We start from the raw sequence: 22550 nt of genomic DNA, 5'->3' as shown, positions 1-22550 counted from the left end.
GAGCTGTGGGGAGGGGAAGTACAGTGCTCTGTACACAGTAAGCGCTCAATAAATAAGATTGAATGAATGAAGGAAGGAGGTAAGGTGGGGGATGGGGAGGGGGAGGAGGGGGATCCTTGTATTCATTCATTCATTCATTCAATTGTATTTATTGAGCACTTACTGTGTGCAGAGCACTGTACTAAGTACTTGCTTGTGTCTCCCTATCTTTCATTCAATCGTATTTATTGAGCACTTATTGTGTGCAGAGCACTGTACTAAGCGCTTGCTTGTGTCTCCCTATCTTTCATTCAGTTGTATTTCTTGAGCACTTACTGTGTGCAGAGCTCTGTACTAAGCGCTTGGGAAGTCCAAGTCGGCAACATAGAGAGACGGTCCCTACCCGACAGTGGGCTCACAGTCTAGCAGACTGTTGAGGAGAAGAGGATGATCCACAGTGTGGAAGGCAGCGGAGAGGTTGACGAGGGTTAGGATTCACTCCAGAAGGAGGCTTAGATGACCAAAATTGCACTCCCTGAAGTTTTCCTGCCAGGACTCAAGGCAGTACTTCCCGGTTGTAGTCCTGTTTAGATAGGATTTCCTTTCCTTGTCATTTCCTGAAAATGCCACACCTTAGCAATGAGGAAGATCTATTATTCTGCCCTGGGGTTTCTCCAGCCCCACGGCGTAGTTTTGAAATACAACCACTGGAGTTTTCAGATACTGGAGAGAAAAATGTGATTACCAGCGCAAGAATGTAAACATTCAATTTATTAATATTCAATCACTAGGATCGTTACTATCTTATCCTAGACCCCCAAGGATCCCTCCAGTTATCATTCCATCTCCCTCCTACTGTGTTTCTCCCTTACTCCAAGCGTGAGTTGGTGACACCCACCATCTCCAGTTCTCTCCTCGATCCCCTCCAATCTGCTTTCCGCTGCTTTTACGCCACAGAATCGGCCCTCTCGAAGGTAACCGATGACTCTCTTCTTGCCAAATCTGATGGTCTGTACTCTATCCTAGTCTTCCTAGACCTCTCAGCTGCTTTTAACAACGTATACCACCTCCTTTTCCTTGAAACGTCCTCCAGCCCTGGCTTCACCGACACTCCTGTCTCTCTGCTCCTTCTCAGTTTCTTTTCCTCTGTCTCCTCCAGTTCTCTCCTCGATCCCCTCCAATCTGTTTTCCACAGAAACAGCCCCCTCGAAGGTAACCGATGACTTTCTTCCTGCCACATCTGATGGTTTGTACTCCATCCTAATCTTCCTAGACCTCTCCACTACTTTTAACAATGTATACCACCTCCTTTTCCTTGAAATGTCCTCCAGCCCTGGCTTCACTGACACTCCTGTCTCTCTGCTCCTTCTCGGTTTCTTTTTCCACTGTCTCCTCTCCTCCAGTTCTCTCCTCGATCCCCTCCAGTCTGTTTTCCACCACTTTTATGCCACAGAATCGGCCCTCTCGAAGGTAACCGACGACTCTCTTCTTGCCACATCTGATGGTCTGCACTCCATCCTAATCTTCCTAGACCTCTCAACTGCTTTTAGCAATGTACACCTCCTTTTCTTTGAAACTTCCTCCAACCCTGGCTTCCGTGACACTCCTGTCTCTCTGCTCCTCAGTTTCTTTTGCCTCTGTCTCCGCCAGTTCTGTCCTCGATCCCCTCCAATCTGTTTTCCACAGAAACGGCCCTTTCAAAGGTAACTGATGACTCTCTTCTTGCCAAATCTGATGGTCTGTACTCCGTCCTAATCTTCCTAGACCTTGCGACTGCTTTTGACAAGGTATACCACCTTCTTTTCCTTGAAACTTCCTCCAGCTCCGGTGTCACTGACACTCCTGTCTCTCCTGCCCCTTCTCAGTTTCTTTTTCTGGCTCCTCCTCTCCCTTCCACCCTCTGACATCCCTCATGGCTCAGTTCTGAGTGGTCCTTTGGAGAACTCATTTGCTCCCGTGACTTCAGCTAACATCCCCGCTCCGCCAATTGTCGGCTTTGTGACTGTGGGCAAGTCACTTCACTTCTCTGTGCCTCAGTTCCCTCATCTCACAAATGGGGATGAAGACTGTGAGCCCCCTGTGGGACAACCTGATCACCTTGTAACCTCCCCAGCGCTTAGAACAGTGCTTTGTACATAGTAAGCGCTTAATAAATGCCATCATTATTATTTTTATTATTCTCTGGGCCTCAGTTCCCTCATCTGTCAAATGAGGATTAAGACTGTGAACCCCCTGTGGGACCACCTGGTCACCTTGTAACCTCCCCAGCGCTTAGAACAGTGCTTTGCACATAGTAAGCGCTTAATAAATGCCATAAAATTATTATTATTATTATTATTCTCTGGGCCTCAGTTCCCTCACCTGTCAAATGAGGATTAAGACTGTGAGCCCCCTGTGGGACCACCTGATCACCTTGTAACCTCCCCAATGCTTAGAACAGTGCTTTGCACATAATAAGAGCTTAATAAATGCCATCATTATTATTGTTATTCTCTGGCTCTCAGTTCCCTCATCTATCAAATGAGGATTAAGACTGTGAGTCCCCTGTGGGCCAACCTGATCACCTTGTAACCTCCCCAGCGCTTAAAACAGGGCTTTGCACATAGTAAGCGCTTAATAAATGCCATCATTGTTATTGTTATTTTGTGGGCCTCAGTTCCCTCATCTGTCAAATGGGGATTTAACATTATGCCATTATTATTATTATTATTAATTATAGATAGATGCACATCATTAATCAAATAAATCGAATAATAAATACATGCATATGCACACAAGTGCTGGGAGGCCGGGGTAATCAATCAATTGTATTTATTGAGCGCTTACCGTGTGCAGAGCACTGTACTAAGCGCTTGAGCAGAGCACAGGGAGTCGAGGTGATGGAGAGGGGAGGAGGTGCAGAGGGAAAAGGGGGCTCCATTCGGGAAGACCTCCCGGAGGGAGTGAGCGCTCAGTAGGGCTTTGAAGGGAGGAAGAGAGCTAGTTTGGCGGGTTGTGTGGCGGGAGGGAATTCCGGGCCAGGGGGAGGATGTGGGCCGGGGATCGACTGCGGGACAGGCGAGGACGCGGCCTGGCGAGAAGGTTAGTGGCGGAGGTATTTCTCCCCCTCCTAGCTCTCCTCCCGACTTTCTTACTACAACCCAGTCCTCCCTCTTTATTCATTCCTTCCATTGTATTTATTGAGCGCTTCCCATGTGCAGAGCACTGGACGAAGCACTTGGGACGTACAAGTCGGCAACATATATTCATTCATTCATTCAATCATATTTATTGAGCGCTTCCCGTGTGCAGAGCACTGGACGAAGCGCTTGGGACATACAAGTTGGCAACATATATTCATTCATTCATTCAATCATATTTATTCATCATCATCATCATCAATTGTATTTATTGAGCGCTTCCCGTGTGCAGAGCACTGGATGAAGCGCTTGGGACGTACAAGTTGGCAACACATATTCATTCATCCATTCAATCATATTTATTGAGTGCTTCCCGTGTGAAGAGCACTGTACTAAGCGCTGGGACGTACAAGTTGGCAACATATATTCATTCATTCATTCAATCATATTTATTGAGCGCTTACTAAAAGCGCAAGTAAAATATAGAGACGGTCCCTCGCTGACAACAGGCTCGCGGTCTAGAAGGGGGAGACGGACACCCAAACCAAACAAGTAGACAGGTGTCAATACCATCAGAATAAATCGAATTATAGCTATAAACACATCATTAGTCAAAATAAATGGAATAGTAAATGTGTACAAGTAAAATAAATAGAGCAATAAATCTGTACAGATTCATTCATTTATTCAGTCGTATTTATTGAGTGCTTCCTGAGTGCAGAGCACTGTACTAAGCGCTTGGGAAGTCCAAATTGGCAACAAATAGAGACGGTCCCAACCCGACGACTGGCTCACGGTCTAGAAGGGGGAGACGGACACCAAAACCAAACAAATAGACAGGTGTCAATACCATCAGAATAAATTGAATTATAGCTATAAGCACATCATTAGTCAAAATAAATGGAATAGTAAACATGTACAAGTAAAATAGAGCAATAAATCTGTACAGATTCATTCATTCGTTCAATCGTATTTATTGAGCACTTTCTGTGTGCAGAGCACTGTACTAAGCGCTTGGGAATTCCAAATTGGCAACATACAGAGACGGTCCCGAACCAACGACGGGCTCGCAGTCTAGACAGCTGATTATTCCTAGAAACGTCTGTCGGTCCTTCTCTAAGTTATCTTCACCTGCTTTTCCTTCATCCGTGTAGAATTATTATTAACAATAATAATAATAATAATGGCATTTACTAAGCGCTTACTATGTGCAAAGCTAGGGAAGTAACAAGGTGATCAGGTTGTCCCACAGGGGGCTCACAGTCTTCACCCCCATTTTACAGGTGAGGGAACTGAGGCCCAGAGAAGTTGAGTGACTTGCCCAAAGTCACCCAGCTGACAATTGGCGGAGCTGGGATTTGAACCCGTGACCTCGGACTCCAAAGCCCGGGCTCCTTCCACTGAGCCATGCTGTGGCTTTTGAAAAACATGTCAATATCCTTCCCTTCTCCTTCCTCTCATTCCCCATGGCCCGGGACAACGTCGCTCTTCACATCTAGGAGGCCACTACACTCCCCACCTTCAGAGTTTTATTAAAATCCTGTCTCCTCCAAGAAGCCGTCCCAAAGACCTCATTTTTCCTGCTCCCTCTTCTTTTCTGGATCTATAACTTTTTGAATGGGTGGGGAATCTCTTGTTGGGTTATCTGGGAAATCGGGAAGTGGCACTGGATTCACGGACAGTGGTTTTCCTTCTTTCTCCCCCAGGTCTCCCTGCTCCTTGGGGCAATCTCTGGTTGGGTTATCTGGGAAATCGGGAATTGGAACTGGATTCACGGACAGTGGTTTTCCTTCTTTCTCCCTCAGGCCTCCCAGCTCCTCAGGGCAATCTCTGGTGATATTATCTGGGAAATTGGGAAGTGGCACTGGATTCACGGACAGTGGTTTTCCTTCTTTCTCCCTCAGGTCTCCCTGCTCCTCGGGGCAATCTCTGGTTGGGTTATCTGGGAAATTGAGAAGTGGCACTGGATTCACGGACAGTGGTTTTCCTTTTTCCACAGGTCCTCATCTCCCAGAGAGGAGCCCGGGAAATCAAGCAACGGCCCCCGCGCCTCGGAAAACCAGTGCTCGGGTGAGATGCGGTTACCTCTGCCCTTCTTGAGGTCCTGTTTCTCATTCAGCCGTATTTATTGAGCGCTCCCTGGGTGCAGAGCACTGTACTGAGCGCTTGAAAAGTACAAGTTCTCTCTCGTACATATTTGCATTTTATTTTATTTTGTTAATATATGTTTTGTTGTCTGTCTCCCCCTTCTAATAATAATAATAATGATAATGATGATGGCATTTATTAAGCGCTTACTGTGTGCAAAGCAGCGATCTGGAGGTTACTAGGTGATCCGATCGGCCCACGGGGGCACTCATAGTCTTCATCCCCATTTTCCAGATGAGGTAACTGAGGCCCAGAGAATAAGAATAATAATAATGGCATTTATTAAGCGCTTACTATGTGCAAAGCACTGCGCTAAGTGCTGGGGAGGTTACAGGGTGATCCGGTTGTCCCAGGTGGGGCTCACAGTCTTCATCCCATTTGACAGATGAGGGCACTGAGGCCCCCAAAATAATAATAATAATAATAATAATAATAATAATAATAATGGCATTTATTAAGCGCTTACTATGTGCAAAGCACTGCTCTAAGCGCTGGGGAGGTTACAAGGTGATCCGGTTGTCCCACGTGGGGCTCACAGTCTTCATCCCATTTGACAGATGAGGGAACTGAGGCCCAGAGAATAATAATAATAATAATAATAATGGCATTTATTAAGCGCTTACTATGTGCAAAGCACTGCTCTAAGCGATCGGGAGGTTACAAGGTGATCCGGTTGTCCCACGGGGGGCTCCCAGTCTTCATCGCCATTTTCCAGATGAGGGAACTGAGGCCCAGAGGAGTGAAGTGACTTGCCCAAAGTCACCCAGCTGACAATTGGCAGAGCCGGGATTTGAACCCACGACCTCCGACTCCCAAGCCCGGGCTTTTTCCACTGAGCCACGCTCACTGCTTCTCTAGTCCGCTGTGTTCATTCATTGATTCAATCGTATTTATTGAGCGCTTCCTGTGTGCAGAGCACTGTACTAAGCGGTTGGCAAGTCCAAGTTGGCAACATACAGAGACTGTCCCTACCCAACAGCGGGCTCACAGTCTAGGAGGGGGAGACCTTGGGCAGGTTACTTCTTTCTCCGTGCCTCAGTTATCTCATCTGTAAATTGGGGATTCAGTTCTCCTCCCCCCGGTTTAGACCGTAGGACGAGGATTCTCCGTGCCTCAGTTCTCTCATCTGTAAATTGGGGATTCAGTTCTCCCCCCTCCAGTTTAGACCATGGGACGAGGATTCTCCGTGCCTCGGTTATCTCATCTGTAAATTGGGGATTCAGTTCTCCTCCCTCTGGTTTAGACCATGGGATGAGGATTGTCCGTGCCTCGGTTATCTCATCTGTAAATTGGGGATTCAGTTCTCCCCCCTCTGGTTTAGACCGTGGGACGAGGATTCTCCATTTCTCAGTTTTGTCATCTGTAAATTGGGGATTCAGTTCTCCCCCCTCCGGTTTAGACCGTGGGACGAGGATTCTCCGTGCCTCGGTTATCTCATCTGTAAATTGGGGATTCAGTTCTCCTCCCTCCGGTTTAGACCGTGGGACAAGGATTGCGTCCAACCTGGTAAGCTTGTATCCATCCTTGCTCTTAGTTCAGTGCTTAACATGTAGTAAGTGCTTACCCATGTGGGACAACCTGATTAGCGCTTAACACATAGTAAGTGGGACCACCTGATCGATCACCCTGTAATCTCCCCAGCGTTTAGAACAGTGCTTGGCGTGTAGTAAGCGCTTAACTAATGCCATAATAATAATAATAATAATTATTATTATTATTATTATTACCTCATCTGTAAATCTGGGGATGAAGACTGTGAGCCCCCCAGGGGACATCCTGATCACCCTGGAACCTCCCCAGCGCTTTGAACAGTGCTTGGCACATAGTAAGCGCTTATCAAATGCCATCATTTTTATTATTATTACCTCATCTGTAAAATGGGGATGAAGACTGTCAGCCCCCCGGGGGACAACCTGATCGCCTTGTAACCTGCCCAATGCTTAGAACAGTGCTTGGCCCATAGTAAGCGCTTAACAAATGCCATCATTATTATTATTATTATTACCTCATCTGTAAAATGGGGATGAAGACTGTGAGCCCCCCGTGGGACGACCTGATCACCTTGTATCCTCCCTGGCGCTTAGAACAGTGCTTGGCACATAGTAAGCGCTTAACAAATGCCATTATTGTTTATTATTATTGTTTTTAATTGCTTGCTGTGTGACCTTGGGCAGGCCGCTTTACTTATCTGTGCTTCGGTTCCCTCAACTGTCAAATGAGGGAACCTAATTAGACTGGGAGCCCCATGTGGGACAGGGACTCTGTCCAACCTTCACCTTGTAACCTCCCCGGCGCTTAGAACAGTGCTTTGCATGTAGTAAGCGCTTAATAAATGCTACTATTATTATTATTATTATTTTTATTTTTATAATCTACTATTTCCCTTATCTGTAATTTATTTATACGTATCTCCCCGTGTCGACTGAACGCTGTACATGGGCAAGCATCCAGATGTCGCGTAGGTGACCAAGGCCAGAGGTGGGGTTGAGAATAGACGAACTAATCGTAGTCAAAATACCAATCGTAGTCGTAATAGCAATCCATTCATTCATTCGATCGCATTTATTGAGCGCTTACTGTGTTTCATTCATTCATTCATTCGATCGTATTGATTGAGCGCTTACTGTGTGTTTAATTCATTCATTCAGTCAGTCATACAATCGTATTCCGTGGCTCAGTGGAAAGAGCTCGGGCTTTGGAGTCAGAGGTCATGGGTTCAAATCCCAGCCCCGCGGTGCTTATAACAGTGCTTTGCACATAGGAAGCGCTCAACAAATGCCGTTGTTAATTGCCGGCTGTGTGACTTTGGGCAAGTCACTTCACTTCTCTGTGCCTCAGTTCCCTCATCTGTCAAATGGGAATGAAGACCGGGAGCCCCACCGTGGGACGACCTGATCACCTTGTAACCTCCCCAGCGCTTAGAGCAGTGCTTGGCACATAGTAAGCGCTTAACAAATGCTATCATGATTATTATTATTAGTTATTGAGCGCTACCTGTGTGCAGAGCACTGTACTAAGCGCTTGGGAAGTCCAACTTGACAACATAGAGAGACGGTCCCTACCCGACAGCGGGCTCACAGTCTAGAAGGGGTGGGGGGGCGGACGACAAAACAAAACATGTGGACAGGTGTCAAGTCATCAGAAGAAATAGAAATAAAGCTAGATGCACATCATTAAGAAAATCAATTCCCCATGCACCTAGTACGGTGCTTTACACAGGGTAAGTGCTCAATAACTACTACTGACTAACTGAGTGGGGGGAAAGAGAGCTGAGTGGTGGAGAGCAGAGAGCTGAGGGGTAGTGCTGCAGAGAGCATAGACCTGAGGGGCACATTTATTCATTCATTCATTTATTGATTGATTGATTGATTGCTTCCGGTGTGCAGAGCACTGTACTAAGTGCTTGGGATAGTACAATGTAACAATAAAAAGACACATTCCCTGTCCACAACAAGCTTACAGTCTAGAAGGGGAGACAGACATTAGTAGAAATAAATAAATTACAGATACAGACATAAGTGCTGAGGGGCTGGGGGGGAATGAATAAAGGGAGCAAGTCAGGGTGAAGCAGAAGGGAGTGGGAGAAGAGGAAAGGAGGGCTTAGTCAGGGAAGGCCTCTTCGAGGAGATAGAACGACCTACATCCGTAGTACACTGTAAGAACCGTGTGATAACCAATTGCACCACTTCAGCTCCAGGAACCGCCAAGATGAGCATGGAAACTGGTTCATCACCCTCACTCAATCTCCTGAGCTGGACACCCTAAAGCCAATCAGAAGCAGGCATGGGGTCCTCGGGAGCAGGCAGGAAAGGATGCTAAATTCAGCAACCATGTCATTCTAGAATGGACAAGGAACCCCACAAATTCATTCATTCATTCATTCACTCATTCAGTTGTATTTACTGAGCGCTTACTGTGTGCAGAGCACTGTACTAAGCGCTTGGGAAGTACAAGCTGGCAACATATAGAGACGGTCCCTACCCAACAGTGGGCTCACAGTCTAGAAAGGGTACAAATATAATATTAGTAATAAAAATAGTATTAATAATAATAGTAATATTAATAATAATGGCATTGATTAAGCGCTTACTATGTGCAGGTTACAAGGTGATCAGGTTGTCCCACGTGGGGCTCACAGTCTTAATTCCGATTTTACAGAAGAAGGAACTGAAGCACAGAGAAGTTAAGTGACTTGCACAAAGTCACACAGCTGACAAATGGCAGAGTCAGGATTTGAACCCATGACCTCTGACTCCATAGCCCGTGCTCTTTCCATTGAGCCACACTGCTCATCTGTCATCTGATCTATCAGATCTGCTTCTGAACAAGACTGCCCCTCCAAAAGACCTGCACAAAGAGAAACAAATCAGCATTCGCCCTAGAGGAACGGTATCCAACATCCAGCCACCCACCCACTGTCCCGCCTGTCAATGTGTTGTCACACCTGAAGAGGCAGGGGCCCGGATGTCCCACTGTCCACCTTTTCAGGTGGAACCGAGGGCCTTGGGGCCCTTCCGATTCTCCACGTTGCTTCGAGTTTGGCTGGGGCCCAGGGCCACCCTACTTTCTGGCCTAATCCTTGGGCAGTGGTAAGGGACTGGAAAGGGGGCACGCTGTCTTCCTCAAAGGATTCTTAGCTAGTATTCTGTGGTCTGTTCCATCCTCCCTCACTCCTCAAGATCCCAGGGGCTTGGCTCCTGCCACCTCCTCACTGATCCCTTCTAATCAGTCAATCGTATTTATTGAGCGCTTACTATGTGCAGAGCACTGTACTAAGCGCTTGGGAAGTACAAATTGGCATCACATAGAGACAGTCCCTACCCAACAGTGGGCTCACAGTCTAAAAGGGGGAGACAGAGAACAGAACCAAACATACCAACAAAATAAAATAAGTAGGATAGAAATGTACAAGTAAAATAAATAAATAAATAAATAAATAAATAGAGTAATAAATATGTACAACCATATATACATATATACAGGTGCTGTGGGGAAGGGAAGGAGGTAAGACGGGGGGATGGAGAGGGGGACGAGGGGGAGAGGAAAGAAGGGGCTCAGTCTGGGAAGGCCTCCTGGAGGAGGTGAGCTCTCAGCAGGGCCTTGAAGGGAGGAAGAGAGCTAGCTTGGCGGATGGGCAGAGGGAGGGCATTCCAGGCCCGGGGGATGACGTGGGCCGGGGGTCGATGGCGGGACAGGCGAGAGCGAGGTACAGTGAGGAGATTAGTGGTGGAGGAGCGGAGGGTGCGGGCTGGGCAGTAGAAGGAGAGAAGGGAGGTGAGGTAGGAGGGGGCGAGGTGATGGAGAGCCTTGAAGCCCAGGGTGAGGAGTTTCTGCCTGATGCGCAGATTGATCGGTAGCCATTGGAGGTTTTTGAGGAGGGGAGTAATATGTCCAGAGCGTTTCTGGACAAAGATAATCCGGGCAGCAGCATGAAGTATGGATTGAAGTGGAGAGAGACACGAGGATGGGAGATCAGAGAGAAGGCTAGTGCAGTAGTCCAGACGGGATAGGATGAGAGCTTGAATGAGCAGGGTAGCAGTTTGGATGGAGAGGAAAGGGCGGATCTTGGCAATGTGGCGGAGCTGAGACCGGCAGGTTTTGGTGACGGCTTGGATGTGAGGGGTGAATGAGAGAGCGGAGTCGAGGATGACACCAAGGTTGCGGGCTTGTGAGACGGGAAGGATGGTAGTGCCGTCAACACAGATGGGAAAGTCAGGGAGAGGACAAGGTTTGGGAGGGAAGACAAGGAGCTCAGTCTTCGACATGTTGAGCTTTAGGTGGCGGGCGGACATCCAAATGGAGATGTCCTGAAGGCAGGAGGAGATGCGAGCCTGGAGGGAGGGGGAGAGAGCAGGGGCAGAGATGTAGATCTGGGTGTCATCAGCGTAGAGATGATAGTTGAAGCCATGGGAGCGAATGAGGTCACCAAGGGAGTGAGTGTATATTGAGAACAGAAGGGGACCAAGCACTGAACCTTGGGGAACCCCCACCGTAAGAGGATGGGAGGGGGAGGAGGAGCCTGCAAAAGAGACTGAGAAAGAACGATCGGAGAGATAAGAGGAGAACCAGGAGAGGACGGAGTCTGTGAAGCCAAGGTCAGATAACGTGTGGAGGAGAAGGGGGTGGTCCACAGTGTCAAAGGCAGCTGAGAGGTCGAGGAGGATTAGGACAGAGTATGAGCCGTTGGATTTGGCAAGCAGGAGGTCATTGGTGACCTTTGAGAGCGCAGTTTCCGTGGAATGAAGGGGACGGAAGCCAGACTGGAGGGGGTCGAGGAGAGAGTTGTTGTTGAGGAATTCTAGGCAGCGCGTGTAGACAACTCGTTCAAGGAGTTTGGAAAGGAATGGTAGGAGGGATATGGGACGATAACTAGAAGGTGAGGTGGGGTCAAGAGAGGGTTTTTTTAGGATGGGAGAGACATGGGCATGTTTGAAGGCAGAGGGGAAGGAACCAGTGGAGAGTGAGCGGTTGAAGATGGAAGTTAAGGAGGGGAGAAGGGATGGAGCGAGAGATTTCATAAGATGAGAGGGAATGGGGTCAGAAGCACAGGTGGCCGGAGTAGCACTTGAGAGGAGGGAGGAGAGTTCCTCTGAGGATACCGCTGGGAAGGATGGGAGAGTAGCAGAGAACTCAGTCTGACAAGGCGGGCTTTATTTATTGATTATTTGTAAAACAATTACTAGGTGTCAGGCACTGTACTAAGCGGTGGGAGAGATACAAGTTAATTAGATTGGACATAGCCCATGTCCCACCTGGGGCTCACAATGTTAATTTCAATTTTACAGATGTGGGAACTGGGGTCCAGAGAAGTGAAATCATTTGGCCAAGGTCACTCAGTAGACAAATGGGAGAGCTGGCATCAGAACCCACATCCTCTGTCTCCCAGGCCCATGCTTTAAACATGAGGCCATGATGCTTCCCAAGGGAGAGATGGAGGCAAGGGATAAGCCTCTCTAATGTGGGAGAAAGCACCATGCCAAACCACTCAAGGGTGGGGTCCCTTGCCATTATCTAGAAGGGTGATTCCTCCTCTCCCAAAAAAACGCTGCCCAGTTCCCTCATTCATTCATTCAATCATATTTATTGAGCACTTACTGTGTGCAGAGCACTGTACTAAGCACTTGAAAGATGCAATTCTGCAACAGATAGAGACAATCCCTACACAACAGCGGGATCACAGTCTAGAATGGGAGACAGACAAGAAAACAAAACAAGTAGACAGGCACCAGTACCATCAAATTAGATAAATAGAATCTATTCTATTCTATTCTCGGCAGCCCCTGCTCCCCATGTCTCCCCACATAGAGAAGGGAGGGAAAGAACCCTTTCCTTCCTCTCCTGTTGCCATTTGGGCCCAAAATTCTAACCTCCATCCCTCCTTAAAACCCCACCCTCTCTTTTACCTCCCTGCCATGGACCAAGTGTCAGAACCCCAGAGTCCAGTGGATCCTAGAGATCCTAACAGTGATTTAGAGATCTGAGAGACAGGGAGCCGAGAGGCAGAGAGCAGAAATCTGGGGTGTAAAGAGCAGAGAACTGGTGGACAAAAAGCAGAAATTTGGGGTAAGATAGAAAAGAGCTGGGTGTGGGCAGAGATCAGAGAACCTAGAGTGGGCAGGGAGCTTGAGGAAGCGAGGAAAGAGCCCGAGGGCAGAGGGCAGGGGGCAGACTGCTTGGGGGCATGGGGCAGAGTGCTGGGGGGGCAAAGAGTGCAGCGGGGGCAGAGAGTAGAAAGGTGGGGGGGCAGAGATCAGAGTGCTGGGGGGCAGAGACCTGAGGTATGGGGCCAGAGAGCTGGAGGGGAATAAGGCAGGGAGCTGGGGGATAGAGAGCTGGTGGGGCAGTGAGCTTGAGGGCTGGGAGTGGCGGGGGGGTTAGAGATCTTAGTGACAGAGATCTGAGGAGTAGAGTGCTAGGGATCCAGAGAGCTGAGTGTCAGAGAGGTTGGGGGCAGAGATCAGAGAGCTGGGTGCGGGGGCGGCAGAGCAGAAATTTGGGGGAGCAGAGAGCTGTGGCAAGGGGCAGAAAGCCAAGAGCTGGGTAAGGCGGGGGCAGAGAGCTAAAAGTCAGAGATCACGGGGGGAAAGAGCTGACAGGCAGAGAACTGCGGGGAGAGAGAGCTGTGTGGGACAGAGAGCTGGGGGGGGTGGGGAATAGAAAGCTCAGGGGAAAGAGAGATGGGGGACAAAGAGTCTGGGAATAGGGAGCAGGGAGTGGGGTGAAAGCACAGAGCTGGGGGAGGGGGAAAAAGCAGAACACTGGGGCCAAGAGCAGTAAGCACGGGGGCAGAGAGCCAGTTGGACAGGGAGCTGGGGGAGGAAATTGAGCTGATTTGTTGAGAGCTTGGGGGAGCAGGGAGTGAGGGACAAAGAGCAGAGAGATAGGGGTAAGACAGCAGATAGCTGAAGAACAGACTGCAGAGAACTGGGGGACGCAGAGCAGAGAGCTTGGGGATGGAGAGCTGAGAACTGGGGGTCAGGGCAGAGAGCTTATGGAAGATAGCAGAAGCCTGGGGGCAGAGAGCCTGTGGTAGAAAGACCTACGAGGCAGGAGTCTGTGAGGCAGGGCAAGGGAGCAGAGAGCAGACGGGCAAAGAGCAGGCAAGAAGAGAGCAGATTGGAAGAAAGCCGAGAGTTCGGGGGCTGAGAATTGAGGGGCAGAGAGCTGAGAGACAGAGGATTGAGGGACAGAGAGCTGAAGGGCAGAGAGCCTAGAGCTGAGGGACAGAGAGATAGTGGCAGGAAGCAAAGAGTTGTGGGACAGAGAACTGGGGGGGGGGGGCGGTCTTAAGCAGGGGGAGCAGAAAGTGGGAGGGCAGAAACTGGTGGGCCAGAAAGTTGGGGGTGCCTAAAACTGGGGACTGGGCGCTGAGGGGCAGGGAGATGAGTAGTAGAGTGCTAGGGATCCAAAGATCAGCGGGGCAGAGAGTGGGGGGCCGAGAGGAGGAGGCAGACAACAGGGGGAACAGAAAGGGGGGCAGTGATTAGGGGAACAGAGGTCAGGAGGGAAGACAGCTGAGGGGCAGACAGTGGCGTAGCAGATAGCAGAGGGACAGAGAGTCGAGGAGTAGAGGGCAAAGGGGCCGAGAGGCAGAAAGCTTAGTGGATAGACAGCCAGGGAGATAGAAAGTTGGAGGGATAGAAAGCTGGGCAAACAGAAAGCTGTGTGTCAGAGAGCAGAGAGCTGTGTGTCAGAGAGCAGAGAGCTGGGGTCAGAAAGCAAAGAGCTGGGGGGCAAGAGATGAGAGAGCTGGGGGGCAGAGAGCTGGGGGACGAAAAGCAGAGAATTGGGGATAGGGCAAAGAGCTGGGAGATTGCACACATTGCTGGGGGCAGAGAGCTGGTGGCAGAGAGTTGGGGTTAGAGAGTGGGTGGCAGAGAGTGGGTGGAAAGAGAGCAGGCATCTGATGGGTAGAGAGCCCGGGTGCAAAGATCAGGGAAGGCAAAGAGAGCAGGGAGGCAGAGAAACAGGGCAGGAAGTCTAGGGGCAGAGGGGCATAGGGCAGTGAGCAGAAGGCCAGAGAAGAAAAGGGAAGAGAACAAAAAGCAGAGAACAAAAGGGCAGAGAACTGAGGACCAGTGAAATGAAGCGATTGGAGATGATAGTTGAGGGTCAGAGGGTCAGAGGGAAGAGAATTGAGTGGCAGGGAGCTGAAGCGAAGACACAGAGCTGAGGGTCAGAGGGAATAGAGTTGAGGGACAGAAAACTGAGGGGTGGAGCACAGGGAGGTGAGCTGTGGGGCAGAAAGCAGAGGGACAGAGATTCAGAGAGCAGGTGGATAGAGAGCAGGGAGTCAGAGAACAAGGGCCAGAGATCAGAGGGGAAGAGATTCAAGGGGAAAAATTTGAGGGGTAGAGAACAGAAAGATACAGACCTTAAGGGCAGAGATCTGAGAGCTGAGGGGCTGAGAGTCAAGAGCTGTGTGTGGGGCGGGGTGGGGGAAAGGGCGGGGGCGGCGGGATAGGAAGCAGAGACTAAAGGGGCATGGAGCAGAGAACTGAGAGGCAGGGCAGGAAAGCAGGGGACAGAGAGAATGGGGTCAGGGAACTGAGGGGCAAGGACCAAGGGGAGCTGATAGCCGGTGGCAGAAAGCTGAGAGGTGCAAATCTGGGGATCCAGAGAGCTCGGGGCAGAAAGCATAGAACCGGGGGGCAGAGAGCTGGGTTTTAGAGTCTAGGGGGGCAGAAACTCTGGGGACAGAGACGAGGGGGGAAGAGACCAGGAGGGAAAATACCAGCGGGTAGAGAGGAGTGGGGCAGAATGCAGAATGGAAGAGTGCAGATGGGCATAGGGGCAGGGAGCTGAGAGCAGAATGGGGAAGAGAGCTGATCGCGGGGTGGAAGGAAGGTAGAGAGCTGAGGTGAATGGAGCATTCATTCATTCATTCAAGCGTATTTATTGAGTGCTTACCGTGTGCAGAGCACTGTACTAAGCACTCGGAAAGTACAATTCATCTACAGAGAAAATCCATACCCAACAACAGGCTCACAGTCTAGAAGGTGGGAGATAGACAGTGGAAAACAAAGGGGAAGAGAAAGTAGAGCTGAAGGGTAGGTGGAAGAGAGCTGAGGGTCAGCAGGGCAGAGGGGCAGAGGAGCAGAGGGTTGAGAAGCAAAGGAGCGGAAAGCAGCTGGGTAGAAAGCAGGGGGCATTCATTCATTCATTCAATAGTATTTATTGAGCGCTTACTGTGTGCAGAGCACTGTACTAAGAGCTTGGAAAGTACAGCATCATCAACAATCCGTACCCAACAATAGTCTCACAGTCAAGAAGGATGGAGACAGCAGAAAGCAGAGGGGAAGAGAAAGGAGAGACGAAGGGTAGGGGGAAGAGAGCTGAGGGGCAGAGGGTCTGAGACGCAAAGGAGCAGAAAACAGAGGGGTAGAAAGCAGGGGGCACTCATTCATTCATTCAATAGTATTTATTGAGAGCTTACTGTGTGCAGAGTATTGTACTGAGACGGGGGTTTTTTAAGGAGTGGGGAGATGTGCCCAGAATAATTTTTTTAAGAAAATGATCTGGGTAGAAGATTGAAGGTTGAAGGCAGGGAAGTCAGAGAGAAGGCTTGGGCAGGAGTCAGAGAAAGTACATCTACGGGAAGAAGGGACTATATTGCAATTAATTCATCCAGTAGTATACATTGAATGCCTGCTATATTCAGAGCACTATACTATATGCAGTTACTTTGGTTGTTCTCACTATGTGCTAGCCACTGGGGCAGAGACAAAATAATCAGAATGGAAAGAGTACCTTTTCCCCACAGAACTCATAGTCAATGAAGGAGGCAGGACAAGAATTCCCCTTTTACAGGAAACAGGTCCAGAGAAGTTAAGGGGCTTGGTCAAGGTCACCCAGCAGACAAGTAGCAGAACCAGGATCTGAACCCAAGTTTCCTGTCTCCCAGCCCTGTGCTTGTTCCAATAGGCCACACTGTCTCCCTTGTCTCCAAGCTGTGACGTCCTCTGGAAGAAGGGGAAAAGCAAGTTGAACTGATAGATTGACACATCTGTTTTTCACTTTCTGAAGCCAGAATCAGAGCCAGAGCTGCTTTTCTAACCTGCCTGCTTGTTGGTGACCAGGGCCTACGAGATCCACCCAGGACCTGTCTCAGTAAAGAAGTCCCCAATTGGACTCTCATGATACCGGGCCTACCCTTATGACTAATTACCAAAGAATGAACACCTCTCACCTCGGCATTTCCAAGTTGAGAACCAGATTGATTTGGCCAAATTCCAAACCTCCAACTGGAAAGCTCAGTTCAACTCTTTCTGGATGCTTTGGCATGGTAGACTCTGCTTATTTGACTCTGCTTATTTTCAACAAATGTTTTCTAAAAAGCAAATGTGAGTCAATGAATGGTTGATTTGGTTAGAATAAGTAATTTGGCTCTCATCTCAATTAGGATGTTGACAGTGCTTCACTGGCACACCTTGATCTCAAGCGGAAAGTCAAATCCTTAAAAGAAGAGATAGTCTTCTTGAAGAAACTTCACGACGAGGTAATGGGCTTCCTCTTAATCGGGGAATGTAAATTAAGCCGATCTTCTCAGGGAAGCCCGCAGGAACTTGATCTTTTCTACTTATTCTTCACCAGGAAATACAGGAGCTGCAGTCCCAGATTCAGGAACAGCACATCCAAATCGATGTGGATGTGGCTAAGCCAGATCACACTGCTGCCCTGCGTAATGTTCGCCAGTGGTACCAAAATGTGGCTGCCAGAACATCCATGAACCTGAAGAATGGTACAAATCTGAGGTGTGACTCTAGGGGAAGGTGTTCCCTGAGGGCAGTACCCTAAACCTAGTCCCTAAACCAGCTCTCTGGGGATTAAACCAAGCAGTTGGCACAGGTCACCCATCTGGAGAGGGGGTGCAGGGATTGGGGGTACGGTGCATGCATGCATACACTCACTTCATCAAACTGGCAGTCAGGGGGTAGGGGCTCCCTCTGGAAGTATCTGTGGCATGCATAGGACTCACCTATTTCCCTAGATGGGTTTCTCAGGACCACGCTGTATGCTACGGGAGGTGACACTAGTGACCGGAGGAGAGTGGAATAGGGAATTCATTGGTGATCCAGCTTTCCAGTTGACAGCTGACTGGTCCTCTGTCCTCTTGGGACCAAGGGGCTGCAATCCACCCTGGGGTTGAGATGTCCACTGTCAATTTTTTCTCAACAGTTTGCTGACCTCTCTGAAGCTGCTAATAGGAACAATGATGCCCTGCGCCAGGCCAAGCAGGAATCAAATGAGTATCGCTGGTAGGTCCAGTCTCTCACTTGTGAAGTGGATGCACTGAAAGGGACCGTGAGTACACGCTGGAGGGTGTGGGTATCGGGGATGAAATACCACAGGTCCACTGTGTTGGCTGAAGTTGGCATTGCAGGAAATTCTCCCCTTTGCTTGGTGATGGCTAACTTAACACCAACAATGGGCTTTGATCTAATATCCTAGCCTCCTAAATTGGCATTCCGCCTCCTATATGAGGACACCCAACATACATTTTAAACAGGACTGTTTAAACCATTTGACCCATGAACATATATTCCCATAATCCCAAATGTGTTCCTAACCAATGTAGAAGGAATTGGCAATCAAAGCTAGTGATTAAAGCCAAGTTTGAAACAAAAGAAGTTTAGGTTTTTAACCAAGTGTTAGGATAGCATGAAAGACCAGGTAATTCCTGAACCACACCTCTGGGCCCCGTGTCTTTGATTATTTCTGCTTGACTGACTGTCAGCTTGGAACACAATGATTCATTCTTCTGTCCACGATTACTTGGAATAGTCAATTGGCAGGTGGCTTAAGAATGCTTCTGCAAGTGTTTGGACATACACTTTAGAGAAGCAGCTTGTCTCAGTGGAAAGAGCGTGGGCTTTGGAGTCAAAGGTCATGGGTTCAAATCCCAGCTTCACCAACTGTCAGCTGTGTAACTTTGGCCAAGTCACTTAACTTCTGGTGCCTCAGTTACCTCATCTGTAAAATGGGGATTAAGACTATGAACTCCCCATGGGACAACCTGATCACCTTGTAACCTCCACAGTGCTTAGAACAGTGCTTTGCACATAGTAGGTGCTTAATAAATGGCATTATTCTTATTATCTGGCACCATGTTCATGCTGAGACACCTCTGCCTCTCCATGGACCACAGAATGGGGTCAAACTGGGTTGGGCTGCATCACTCGGGGCACCAGGTCTTTGATGAGGTCATAGCCAAGCTCCTACTCTTCTCTTGCAGAATGACTCTCTGGAGCTCCAGATGCATGAGATGGAGGAGAACGTTTCGGTTGAAGCTGCTAACTACCAAGACACTTTTGGCCGCCTTCAGGATGAAATCCAGAACATGGAGGAAGAGATGGCTCGCCACCTGCGTGAATACCAGGACCTGCTGAATGTCAAGATGGTACTGGATATTGAGATAGCCACCTACCGCAAATTACTGGAGGGGGAGGAGAGCAGGTAAGTAGGGGAGAGGAGTGGGAACCTGGGAGGTGACCATCTATCCTTAGGGTTGCCTGGTAACCACTTAATGTGATCTGTCTTTTTACAGGATTACCCTGCCGGTTCCAAGCTTTTCTTCCTTGGACCTGAGAGGTGAGCACTGCCATTTCATTTCCAGGGCTTGGTAGCTTCCTTATGGGAAGCACAGAAGTTTCCTTCTGATCAGAAAAAGCCCTAGACACTCCTAAGTGCCGAGACCTGTGTTTGGGGAAGCTGGAACTCCTTTGTAATAATGGGGGGTTGTCTCTAGTTGAAGCTGCAGTGGATTTAGGGGAAGCCCCAGCAGTGGGGGGAGGGGTGGCAGAGAGAGGGTGAGTTCGTCTCTTTCATCCAAGCTGAAGCAACCAACCCTCCCTCAAATCTGGCAGGCAAGGTGATTTTGCCTCTACTGGGTCAAACTAGAGAAATCTCATCACTCACACAGTTGCTACTAAAGCAGGGGTGGCGGTCACACCATGCATAGGGTGACTGTGGCCCACATGGTGTAGTGCATAGGCCATGGGCCTGAGAGTCAGAAGGCCATGGGTTCTAATCCCAGCTCTGCCACTTATCGGCTGTGTGACCTTGGACAAGTCACTTCTCTTCCCTGTGCCTTTATTACCTCATCTGTAACATGGGTATAGAGACTGTGGGCCTCACAAGGGACAACTCGACTTGCTTCTATCCTCCCAGTTCTTAATACATTGCCTGACACATAGTAAGCACTTAACAAATAACATGATAATAATTGAATGTGGCCCCCCTGAAATTTAGACTTTTTTCACCTAAGTAGCTGGTCACATGATTGATTAGGACAAAAGGAACTAGTCAGAATCAAGATGTACCCTGACTAAATCTACCCCACAACTCCTGAATCGTTTATACTGCTTAATACCAATGTTCTCGTTGACTTGATCGTGATCATTGACTACCCCTAGGCTCGTAACTGTTCATTTTCATGGGCAACAAAGTTGATTAAACTTTTTTTAAACTTTTTTATTACTGCCCCAAAACCCCCATTTTATGAATAGCTATTCACTTTTGTAATCAATAGTTCACACAGCCTGTGTACATGGATTGCTGATCACGAAACCAATATTGGCAACTCTTTAAACCTCCGAAGGCACTGCCTGGTGCCTGGTGAAAGAGAGAAATTCTCAACAGGAATAAACACAAGAATCTTAATCCTTTGTAGAGAACTCTTGGGTGATATGCAGGGACCATTAAACTCTCATTTTGACAAATTGTTATTCTCATCTTTCAGAAACCAACATTGACTCCCACCCTCTGGTGGACACCCAGCCCAAGAGAACACTCCTTCTCAAGACTGTTGAAACTAGGGATGGACAGGTAGGTGTGTGAATTTCTTAAATCAAGGGGCTGGAGTAGGGGGGAAGAGGAGGGGTCTGTAGAAAAAAATGAGAGACCTATGTGCCACTGTCAGTATGCCCCACACCCAGCCAGGGGTGATGGGAAAGGACTCTCATGAGATCCGTTCCCAGGGCTAGCTGGGAAGAGCATATGCGCTCAGAGGGGCATCTTCCTTACCCTGGCCCATCTCTTCTCCCTGTCCCCAGTATCCACACACATACAAACATTTTGACTGTGTAAGTTCAGCCAGTTGACCCTGGCCTGACCCTAAAGACAGTTCCCTTCACCTCACTGCTGGGCCCCCAGGATATACCCTACTGAGCCCCACTCTACAGGGCCAGTGCCCTATATGGGCAGCCAGCCTTTGCACCTCAGTGTCCCTGGAGCATGAAGTCCCAATTAATCTATGCCCAGACAGCTAAAGGCAATTGGGAGTCATCCAAACACCTACCCTAGGAGGTAGGAAGACCACAGCATTGTTGGGTGTTAGTGAGTTGGCTCCCCTGGTTAGCCTCTAGCTTCGGGCTGGATTCCAGATGCCTTTTGGCCTCTCCTGCACTGAATATGCTTCTGAAATGTGAATTAGCGTTTGTCAGATCCTACTGCCTGAAGGGCTTCTTGGAACCACTGTCATTTTCAATGTCTTGGGGGCAGCAGCTCATGCCTGCATGTAAGACTCTGACTGTCCCTCAACCCTGCACCCATCGTTCTGGGAAATAAAGCTGACAGAATGGAGAAACCAAGCTTCTCCAAAGGAACATGAGGTTCTGCAGGTAGCACCAGCTTAACATGCATGAGTTATCTGATTAGGTTTCTAAATCTCGTACCTCTGCCATCAGACAGTTGTTCACACATTACGTAGTCCTTCTCCTCAACTTGTTGTTCACAGGTCATCAACCAAACATCCCAACACCATGATTTATAGTGAAAACCTGCACCGATGCCCAGTGCAGCAACATCTTACCAGCAAGCAAAAGAATTTGACCAAGTCCTAAAACAGCTTTCAAGTGCCTTCTGCAGTTTTTCAAGAGCGCAAGACCATCCTGGATTGGTAGAAAGAATAGGTTTGAAATCTTATGAACACGTAACTCTAGGGAAGTTTACGGCAAAGCCTAGTTTACAGAGGGAATCTTGTGCTGCAGTACTTTTGTAAAGTGTTTTTCAGCATCATGAAACTGCCTCTTTCAAGCCAGTGTCTGACCAAACTGTTACTGCTTCAGTAAACTCTTTGAAAAAATATCCTGTGATCATTTTTTTTCTTCAAATCTTGGCCAGCCCTCAGGCAAGTCCTCCTTGTCCTGTTTTCCTCCCTGCATTGCATGCTAGCACACTCCCCCTCCGCCCCCCTCACCTAGAAAATAATGTTCTTTTCCCTTGGGCTTGCAGAGTATGGTTCCTTCCAGACTACAGTATACTCCTGGGCTCTGGGCTCCTGATTTGCTGCCACAGCTAGTCAATTGTGTACTCTAAACCAGCTGAAGGCTAGTTAGGTCCTCATAAAGCAACCATGAGCCATTAATCTGGCTCTGAAAATATTCTTTAAACCTGAACCTGGCTGCTGCTGTAGCCCAACCATCAGAATTGAGCTGCTTTGCATGACTGAATTACAAATAATCATTCAGAGGATGCCTCTGGCTGGTGACGGGAGAGTTGGGGAGGCTATGACCTGCTTCTGAGGGAAATTCTGAGCAGACGTAGGTACTGCTGCAGAGAGTGGGCAGCTATTGATTTTGCATCTATCTCCTGTGATAAGGGGACAGCAGGCTTTCAGCATAAATCTTCCCAGGCTTGGACCAAGTGTGGAAAGAAAATTAATGTGGCCACTGTTCTGATGTTGTGATGCAGAAGAGAGTAGGAGAAGAAAAAAAGAAGGTCAAGGAAGGCCTCTTGTAGGAGATGTATCTTCATTAAGGCTTTGAATGTGGAGAGAGTTCAATATGAACTTTGGATATGAAG

The 22550-nt window shown here is 48.6% G+C and overlaps 1 pseudogene; it reads left to right on the top strand.

Annotated features, from left to right (window-relative positions):
- Positions 1-21803, top strand: part of LOC119924065 — a 32262-nt pseudogene extending 10459 nt beyond the window's left edge.
- The last annotated feature ends 747 nt before the right edge of the window (positions 21804-22550 follow it).

This window comes from Tachyglossus aculeatus, unplaced genomic scaffold (assembly GCF_015852505.1).
Source record: "Tachyglossus aculeatus isolate mTacAcu1 unplaced genomic scaffold, mTacAcu1.pri scaffold_78_arrow_ctg1, whole genome shotgun sequence".
NCBI classification, from domain to species: Eukaryota; Metazoa; Chordata; class Mammalia; order Monotremata; family Tachyglossidae; genus Tachyglossus; species Tachyglossus aculeatus.
Note: the sequence above shows the minus strand (reverse complement) of the source record. Positions and strands in the feature narration are given on the sequence as shown.